The sequence below is a fragment of the Macadamia integrifolia genome, chromosome 3 (genome assembly GCF_013358625.1).
Source record: "Macadamia integrifolia cultivar HAES 741 chromosome 3, SCU_Mint_v3, whole genome shotgun sequence".
NCBI classification, from domain to species: domain Eukaryota; kingdom Viridiplantae; phylum Streptophyta; class Magnoliopsida; order Proteales; family Proteaceae; genus Macadamia; species Macadamia integrifolia.
In genome coordinates, this window is record NC_056559.1 from 36,087,517 (window position 1) to 36,098,169 (window position 10,653).

At 37.8% G+C, this 10,653-nt stretch overlaps 1 pseudogene; it reads left to right on the plus strand.

Moving 5' to 3' along the window:
* Positions 1-619: 619 nt before the first annotated feature.
* LOC122074430 overlaps positions 620-10,653 on the plus strand; it is a 27,264-nt pseudogene continuing 17,230 nt past the window's right edge.

The following is a 10,653-nucleotide window of genomic DNA, read 5'->3' on the forward strand; positions in this document are numbered from 1 at the left end:
TAGACATAAAAAATCATTTTGTAATAATTCTTTTTCGTTTTATTATGTCTTTTACACTATTTTTTTTTTCTTTCTGAAAAATCCTTTTGTTTCAAAAAAAGTAAAAAAATGGAAATTAAAAGAAAAAAAGTTAAATTTTGAAACTTGAAAAAAAAACTCTCATGTAATCATTAACCCAATGTAACTTATATCACTAACTCTAAATCATTTTATATTTTTTTATTAAATTAAAAAAGAAAAAAAAGAATTCATCCTAGACTTTAGCAATTGCGGGGTGAAAGAACCACCCACCCCTTATAAAATGTGAAAAATATTTACCCTCTTCATGTTTCCACACACATTTTTATTGGTCTTTGCAATGGTGTAGAAACCATGTTTTTGAACAAAGAACTTTTCCCTGAATTTTATTTGACTTTACAAGTAACGAAAATTTGTTCACCAAAAGTAAAAAAAATTAAAGGAAGGCATATCGAAAGTTTTTTTTTTTTTTTTTGTCCTTTTTGAAATTTTCATTTTCTTTCCTTTTCGTGATTTTGAGTAAGAAAACGTATGAACGATTAAGGGTAGTTTTGTCAATTAACATGTATGCGAAGTTTTAGCGTCATATCGTCGTGAAAGTCTGAAAGAAAAGAGAGAAAGAGCTCTGTTGTTTCCTCTCCTTCTCGAATAAAATTCCCCGTGTGTTCTCTTTCTTCCTCCACCTTCTTAACTCTTCGTTTCGAAGCTACCTGTGTTGTTGTTGTTATTGTTGTTCTTCTCCATCGTGACCAGAGGAGAAATAGGGTTTGGACTTGTTGTTTAACTGACAGATCTAAGCCTTCTCGGTCATCTTGCTCTGTTCTTACGGTTTCACCTCGTCGTTCCTCTGTACTATCGGGCAATGCCGTCATTGTTCATGAAATGGAGATGTGAGATCTCTGAATGCAGTTTCTGATTGAGGTCGAGGATTCAGAGCTTCGATGGGAGCTGTGCCTTCGACGCCGCTCAAGAACGCGCAGCCGCAAGACACGGTAGAATACCTAATCGGCGCCTTCGTGGGTGAGAAATCGTACCCTCTCTCCTCGGATTTCTGGGATGAATTGCTCGAGCTTTCCCTTTCTCTCCAATGGCCGCGTCATCGAGTTCACCAAGCTTGCGAGATTTTCGGTCGGTAGTTCTATTAGTTATCACTTATACTTCTTGGACTTTGAATGGAGAAAAATTACTTAAGCTGCCGCCTTGTTGTTTTCCTGGCATGGAATTATAAATTTGTTTCTTTTTTGTTATACTTAACGTCCGAGTGTGTATAGGGAATGCTCTTCACTTAAAATGGGATCTCATTTCAATTCTTTTGTAAGAATTGATAATTGAAATTGCTTTAGTTCAAACCTTTAAATCATTGAAGCTACACCTCATGAATTAATGACAAGGGAACACAAATAGAAATGGTATTCTGTCGTGTGGCAACCAAACTGAGGCTCTCTTATGTTGCTTTATCATCCAATTCTGACATCTCTTGTGTGTAAATCCTCTCCAATAGAACTGTTTCTGGTATACAGTGCTGATTTGGATGTGCTACGGTGCTACCTTAAAATGTACAAATTTTGCGGACTTCCATCACCGTCGAACCACATAATTTGTCGGTGCTAGGAGTTGTCTGCATTCGTCTCAGAAGCTGCTACAGTTTGCTTTAATGAACTGAATTAAACAATATTTCTTTGCCTATGGCAGTAATAATCATGATGTCAGTCTCCCTCTCCATAGCCTATTGCATCTTGTAGCACATTTGCTACTGCAATGTTTGTAAGTTAATCAACAAATTAAGCAGTACTTATAATCCTTATCCTCGTTGAAAGAATTCTCTTTCTTTGTATGTTTCCGTGTTCCATTATTCCTCTTGCAGCAAACTAGTGCTCTGGTATGTGTTGTGATTTGTTAGGGAAGTCCACCATGACAGAGTCACTCATGATAGTGGTTAGCAATTTGTGCATTCTTGGGTCGACCCACTTACTTAAAACACCTCTCTGACCCTCCATCCTCCTGCCTGTTTCTAAGAAAAAGGGCGTAACCATTAACCAATGCGTGAGGCTCCTGCCATTGCGGGATCTGGGGAGGGTCATACTGTATGCAGCCATACCCCCACTTCGCGGAGGGGCTGTTTCCTGACTCAAACCCATGACCACTTGGTCACAATGGAGCAACCTTACCATTGCACCAAGGTCCACCCTCCCTCTCTGCCTGGTACTTTATCTAAGAAATTATTAAATGTTCCATCTGTGGCAACTTTAGCTTTGGTATTCGCCAGCAAGACCTCAGTTTGATTTTTCTGTGGCTTCATTATCGATTTGACAAGGTTTTAACCAAATGGTCTATTTCTGTTATTACAAGGTGCACCAACTCGCTCTAAGGCTGGTTGTTCTCCGAAAACTCTTGCCTTCTCTCTCTCTCTCTCTCTCTCTTTCGCTCTCAAGTTACAAATGTCTCCTCTGGGTAACTACATTATATGGTATAGTTTACTACTTCTAGTCACATCAAAGATGCTCATATTTACATGATTAAGACAACACCTAAAGGTCTGTTTGAGGCCTTGTAGTGGTGTGATCTTCTACTAACTTGGATTTTCAAGCTACCAAGGGGATTAAGTTGACTTCAACAGATCCTGAGCAAGTCACGTTGACGGAATATTATTGCTTATACCATGTTGCATTTCTTTCGTGTGTCTTTGGAAGTTGAACTTATGTTTTCTTTTTTGGGTAAAATCTTTAACAATTTGATTATGATTTTCTTTTCTGTAACTTGTAAAGATGCACACAATGATGCCATTTTAGGAGTTTCTGTATGACAAAGTAATTGTCGTATTAAAATGTTCTCTTGCCTGACTTTTTGGTCTAAACATTATTATATTGGTAGATTCTTTTGAATGACTTTGTGGAGTGCTTATTTGGTTTTCTATATTTTGCAGCACGGAACAACTATCATACGAGGCACCTCGCAAAGATTTTGATTCATCTAGTTCGGTGTTTGCAAGAGTCCATGCCAACTTCTGGTCGACCATCAGTTGTACATACCAAGGCTGTTAATGCAGCATGTCTATCATCTATATTTCTGAAGTATTTAATTGAAAATTCCAAAGGTGATAACTTTGAGGAGTTGTATCTATCGCTTGATGAAGGTGAAGCAGCATCAGAAAAAATCCTAGGCGGTAAGTTACTGCTTTATGACATATGGCTACAGATTTCACCGAGGACACTGTTGTTTTGATTAGTTCTAATGAAAATGTAATCATTTGATAGAACTTGTCTGTTAATTATTGAAGAAGATTTGACCAAACAAATAGAAGCCATCCACTCTCTCTTTGGTGAACATGTTAAAAAATTATCTAATTGGTTGTCTGATTTATTAATGACTTGTTGCTAGGCTTCGGCTTTATGTCTTTTCGGTTTGTGAACAATTCTATATGTACTCTTTTGTCTGTCTGTGAGCTAGGGGTGGTTTCATCTAAAAAGTACATTGGTCCAATATTTCACATCCCATCAGACTGCATTTGTCCCTAAAACACTGAACAACTTTGGTTTCACAGACCTGGTGAGGCAATGTACTCACGGGCTATTTTTTACTCTGTCAAGTCCATGTGAAGACATACTTTTGACAAATTTGTTCGGCTGTGTGTCTTTATAATAAGATATTGAGTAAGGATTAAAGTATTGGTATCAGTCACTGTATCGGTCGGCCAAAATTAAGATACTTATCGGAGGGTATCATATCGTATCGGAGATAAGCTAAAGATACACACATAAATAGATAGGAAACACTTTTTTATACACTTTTGCATAAAAACTAGTTAAAAAAAGCTATATATATATAAAACATGTATTATTCATAAACACTAAATTGAGAGTATCGCACTAAGAATCCAAGGTTTGTAGTTGTCCCATAAATGTAAAATCCTTGTTTCTAACCTTGATTTTCACTTTAGTTAGAGAGAAAAATGGCAGGTAGCAACTTTGGAAAAAAAACCTCTTCACAAATCGTGTTTTCTGAAAAATAACCCGTCTTGGCCGTTATATGACCGTAATGCACCGTATCGGTATGTATCGTACCGTATCTGTATGTATTGGTCGATACATACCAATACACACCGAAACGTACATTTCACCTTGATTTTGTATTTTCTATAGAGTATCGGTACGTATTGGCCGTATATCGGTATGTATCGTGGGATACATATCGATACAAAAGGGTTTTAAAAATTTCATGTATCGTATCGGTAAGGGCCGATACAGATGCGTACCGATACTTTAAACCATGATATTGAGGGCAACCATTATGGAGTTTCTTGTAACTTGTATAATTTGTGTGTTTTGTTATTTTGTTTTCCTTTGATAAATGCTTGCTGAGCTTCAGGTTGGTGGGCTTAATGTTATCTTAAACTGTTTAACAATCCACATTGCCACTTGGCTTGGCTTGGCAGTTCAAATCTGTTCTCTACCTTTGTCAATTTTTCAGTTTTCCCTGTCACATGGTGGGCCTTTCCAAGTCCAATAGATGATAATCTTTTTCCCACCCACCCACCCACCCACCCGATAAAAGAAATCAGGGCCTTACTTCTGGTTCTGTTTAATGTAGATCAGAACACTGCGAATTTTGTGATGCGTGGCCTACTTAGTTTTATTGCCATGTCTGATATAAGGTATGATCTTGATTCTTCAATAGATTTTGTGATGTTCATAAATAGTTTATTCTGTTGTGCTCCTAATTTTATATCAATCTTTGTGCTTGCAAGTTCTCACACGTACCTCCTACACCATGAACTGCTGAACTTTATGCTTGTAGCCATGTCTACTCAGCTTTGTTATGCTCCTTCTCCGGGGCCAGAAGATGTGCACCCATTCCTTGATGCCGCAATGATTCAGGTGATGGAATGGATTTGGATTTTCTTAGGTGCCTTTCAGAATTTCGGATAGTTAATTGTAACAGTCCTATGGTGCTACACTTTTACTTCACAGGAAACTTCTTTGGTTGGTTTGGTTGTTCGCAAACTACTACTTAATTATATCACACATCCTCATTTTCCCTTGCATGGTGGATCCTATTCCATTGTTTCTGGTGGAAGTCAGCTTGGTGTTCTACAGAAAGTTGGTTCTGCAGCTGGTATGGTGTTTCCTTCTTTATATCTCAGTACTTTTATGCAAGGTTAAAAATTTCAGATTACTGTGTGATCTTGACCCCCTGCCAAAACCAAAAAAATTTCGGTAAATTTTGCATGCAAGTTTTGATAGTCATTTCATTTCGACCCTTGCCTAAATCGAAATATTTTGCCTAAATTTTGACATTTCTATTGAGATTTGGAACTATGCTCTTAAGATGCTTAAGCCTTTTTCCTCTTCTTGTAAGGATATAATTTCTCAATAGCTCTACTTTTCTTTGCATCTCTTTATCTCCCTGATGGTACCACTAGATTTGGATAAGTTATAATATGTTGCCTCATTTTTATCTGTTTCTTCTCTTACTTTTTGGCTAATGTAACTGGGCTGAAATAAGATGTCCATGCACAGGCCCCATATTTCTGCCAATAAAAGGGTGAATAATTTTTTCTTCATCTTCTTGCATTTTTTAGCACAAGAATTTTCTTGTCCTCAGCTCAAATCAGCCTTACCTCATCTAAATGGGGTCGGCTACATGGAATCCTTTCCCTCCATTCAGCTTTATCCAATGCCATATAACAAGGCTTAAGCTATGCTTGCCTTTCCTCACCACTTCTCCTATAGTCATTTTAGGTCTATCCCTGTAACTCTTTTAGCTCCTTCAACCTGAATCAAATCACTCCTTCATATTGGAGAATTTAAAGGTCTCCACTCTCCATTGCAATTTGCAAATGTCTATGCCACTTCAAATGACATTCTCACAACTTATCATTATCATCTTTTTTTCCTAACGAGGAACCCCTCGAACCTGCCCGGTTTTACGGTTCAGGCCGAAGGGTAATCCATAATCCCCAGTTACATGCGGCGACACCTAACTTATCATGTATCAGAGTTACTCTTAAATCAACTCTAATATGATCGTTCCTTATTCCATACTTTCTAGTTTTTTCACTTATCCATCTCAACATCGTCATCTTAGCTACATCACGTTGATTTATATGATGTTTCTTTACTGCCCAACATTCAGCTCCATACATTATTGTTGGTCGTATAATTGTCCCATAAAATGTTCCTTTAATTTTTAAAAGAATATGCCACTCACACAGCACTCTGGACGCACTTCTCCACTTCATCCATCATATTTTAATTATCTGTAACAGCATCCTCTATTTCTCCTTCTCCATTTATGATTGATTCCAAATACCTAAAATAATCACTCTACAGTGTCTCCTTTTTATCCTAACTTTGTATCCCTGCTTTAGGTTCATCCACCAAACAATATCTTTAGCAACACTCGACGGTTCTAATCTTGAACGTGTCTAGTCAAATCATATGTGATTAGTGCAAACATATATATGTTTAAACCTAACCCAATTGTAATTGGGAATTCACTACCCTACCCCTCCCCCCCCCCAGATCTTACTTACACTAGTCACGGCACCATTATACATATCTTTAACTATGTCCACATATTTACTTAAAACACATCTATTCTCTAATACCTGCCAAATTTACTCTATAGGGGGCTCTCTCATAAGATTTTTCTAGGTCACATTCCATACATCTTTCTACGAGTCTCCTAAGTAAATAAATAGTTTCTGTCATTGATCTTCCTGTTTTAAAACCAAACTGGTTATCCATAATATTAGATTCTTGTCTCTGGCGAGTTTCAAGAACTCCCAAAATTTTCTAGTGTGACTGTGACTCATAAGTTTATGCTTCTATAATTATTACAATTTTGAATTTACCTTTAGCCACAATGCTTCTCCTCCAATCATATGGTATTTTTCTTGTGATCATAATCCTATTAAAAAATTTTGTAAGCTAAGTTAAACCACGTATTCCTAAGTGTTTTGGAACCTCATCTAGACCTGATGCCTTGTCTACTTTCATCCTCCTTAAAGCTTCTTTTACCTTATGCACCCTAATTTTTCATATCTATATCTACGACATGTGGTATCTTGATGGTTATCCACCTTTCAGAATAATATAACTCGAATTGTCATCATTTTGTAAGTTTTATAAAAAAAATTTCCATCTCTCTTTATTGTCATCATCCTTATCAGTATTTTATCATTTTCACTTGCCATGAATCTTACATGGTTGAAATCTCTATTCTTCCTTTCCTTTTAGCTATTTTATAGATAGTTTTTCCCCTTCCTTTGTGCTCAAATTATTATAAAGATCTTCATATTTCTTTGCCTTTGCTTTTCCCACTATATTTTTAGCTTAATTGCTGGCAAGTTTATATCTATGCAAATACTGTTCATCCTTAGTCCTTTGCCTCGTCTTTAAACTAGATTTGTTAGAATTTATGGCAGCTTGAACCCCATCATGCGACCACCAAGTTCTCCTAGGTGGCTTTCATTTTCCTTTAGATTAACCTAGGACTTATTTAGCAACTTTCTTGATACAAGTAGTCATCTCATTCCAGATCGTATTATTGCCTCCATTAGAGTCCCTCATTCCTTGTTTGACCAATATTTCATTAAATGATTTCAAGTTCTCTTTTTAAGTTCCACCACTTTATCCTAGGCAAGTAATCTCACATTTCTTACGATTTGGCATTTTGAGACACATATCAATGACCATTTATCTGTATTGTGTGGTTAGGCTCTCCCTTGGTATAACCTAACAATTCTTGTACCGCAATCCATCGGTCTTTCTAGTTAGAAATAAATCCATTTGGTTATTATAGTGCCCACTTTTAAGGTTATTAAATGTTCCTTTCTCTTTTCAAAGTATGTGTTTACTATAAATAAATCATGCACCACAATAAAATTTAAAACTGAAGTCCCCTCATTCCTTTTTTCAAAACCATATCGTCCATGAACTCTTTCATAGCCTCTACGATCTCTTCCAACATGACCATTTAGATATCCCCTATAATAATCTTTTCTCTTTGACTAAAACCTTGCACTAATCCCTCCATGTGTTCCCAAGATCATCTCGTACTATCTTCATCCACTCCTGTTGAAAATTTTCATTTCTCTAGAAACCCATCTCCACACCATAGTTTTCAAGCCGTCGCCTAGGGATTCAGGTGGCGTTGTCTGGATTGGCACCTAGTTGGTGTTGCCTTAATTTTTTCCCCCTTGGACCGCCTTGGTTTGCCTAGGTGTCGTGACAACTATGCTCCACGCCTCAGTGATCTTGATGCCAGATGGTTACTTTGTATTTTTTGGTTAAAGAAAATTTCTCCCTCCTTTTCCTTTGGGCTGCTGTTTTCTAATACAGCTAAGGAAAACATTTTTAATCTTATGCTTTATCCAATTACCCTGTCCATGTATCTTGTGGTTATAGCATTGGGAAACTGATCTGTTTTAGCAACAACAACCCTTACCTCCGTATGTTATGCTTCTATTGAAGTCCCTGATACATACTTTTTTTTTCTTGGTTGCAGCAAATTTTGTACTATTTCCATTCAGTTATTTTGTTAGCTCAAGTGGCGAAGGTTCAAGAAGCCCATTGGCAGAAAACAGTCTTCTTGTTTTACTTGTTCTTATACATTATCGAAAATGCAACGTGGTGGATGAGTCCCTACTAGATAAAAGTGAAGATGATGCTACTATGGATTATCTTCTGAAAGATAGTTCAAATTTTTCTGAGAATCCATACTGCAAGGCCTTAGAAAATGCTAGAGATATTGAGTGTAAGACCATTTTCTTGTTGTTCTTTCCTTATAGTGGCATTCTATTAATTAAATCATCATATAGTTCTGTGACCATGAATGTTCTTGTAGTTGATCGCATGGATATTGAAGGGAATGCACACAGTGGGCCACTTGTGAGGTTGCCTTTTGCTTCTTTATTTGATACCCTTGGAATGTGAGTTTCTATTCCTTCTTCTAGTCCTTTATTTGAAGCTAGCAAGGTAGCTTTCTACATGTTACTTCTGTATTCCTGTTCTTGTTTATTTAATTATCATTCGGGATGAATATCTTCGAATGATCTGTCTCTGTATATACATGTTGTGCTCATGCACATTTATATTTAACTGGACTATTTATTAGATGTCCTTGAGTTCAACAATTAACTGCTCCTCCTATGAGGGTAATTTGAGCATTTATATTGACACTTGATGTCGGCACTTAACAGTCCTATGCTAACGGACTGGGGCTGCTTGAAAGATTTTTTGAAACCTAAAGAAGTTCGTGTAATTTTTCTAAACTTGGGATAGGGGGTTGACATTAGGGTGAAGTACATGGAGGGGCGTGTAATTTACTCAATTTTTAATTATCTTGTAATCTTTTATATTAGAGTTTTAAATAGAGTTAGATACGAGGAGTTAGTTTCATACTTCAAGTTTCCTAGTTGCTTTATTTTCCTTGTTGATAGTTTCGTACTTGAAGTTTCCTAGTTGCTTTATTTTCCTTGTTGAATTAGATTTCTTTGAGAGTTGGTTTTTATCTGTAGGAGTCTTTCATTTTTCTTTATATATGCTTGTAATCCCTATCGTATGAGTAGATTAAGAATGAAAAATGGAGCTTGTTTTGGTTGAAGCTGCATGGCTTTCAGCTTGTGTTTGTGTGAACCCCCTCTTTCTTCTCTCCCCTTCTCAGTGAGACCCTCTATGTCACACCCCGTTCACCCTGAACCGGAGCGGTGACCGAGTTAACACCGGTTAACCCAAACCTGCCAGGATCATCAGATACTGTATTCCACCACAGCATACATACACTAACATCAATTCATCAGATCAGCGGAAGACTAAGTTTTACCTGTAAATAATTCCCATATACTCGATACCCAAATGATAATACCATAATTATATACATTTGGGCCCGAAGGCATGATATATACACAAAAAGAATGAAGTTCAAATATCAAGTATATATACATGAATTTATCAAAATCATCAGAGTACACAGCTCGGCTCGATCTCAAGGCTGGAGCTCAGCTCGGCCTCAGAACTGCTGTCCTGCAGCACAGCTCTCACACGCGCAGTCTACGCCGTGCTCAAACTCATCAGGGGTCCACCAGTCCTCTTCAGGAAACTCGACTGCGGGACCCACCCCAAGCTCCTCAGATGCATGACCTGCAAAATCATCTAAAAAGGGGTGCACACGTGGAATGAGCTCACTAGCTCAGTAAGTAGAGAGGTGGACCACACACAACAGTCCACACATCACAACACATCATATGCACTACATGCCATGCAAGTCATTTTAAATCACACACACCTAATCAACATTCCTAAGTCTTTGGTTTTAGTGCTACTACAACCACAGTGCGCGTATATTCCGGGTACGAGCCGCGAACTCCCTCCCGCGATACGCCCATAGGGCTGTTGGAGAAGGCCCACCGTGAGTACTCGGAAAATAAAGACAATGCCGTCCACCGGCTCTCAACAGAAATGTAAATAAATTAAATGACAGTGCTGACTCCAGCAATTTAAAAGCAGTACGATTGGCCCTCTTGAAATACCACCGGGGTTGCCGACTGTCCTACATGACTCGCCGGGCGTAATGCCTAACCGCCATAGTGTCCGACAACCGCGACCCCTGCTTCCTCCCAAATGGCAACCCAAC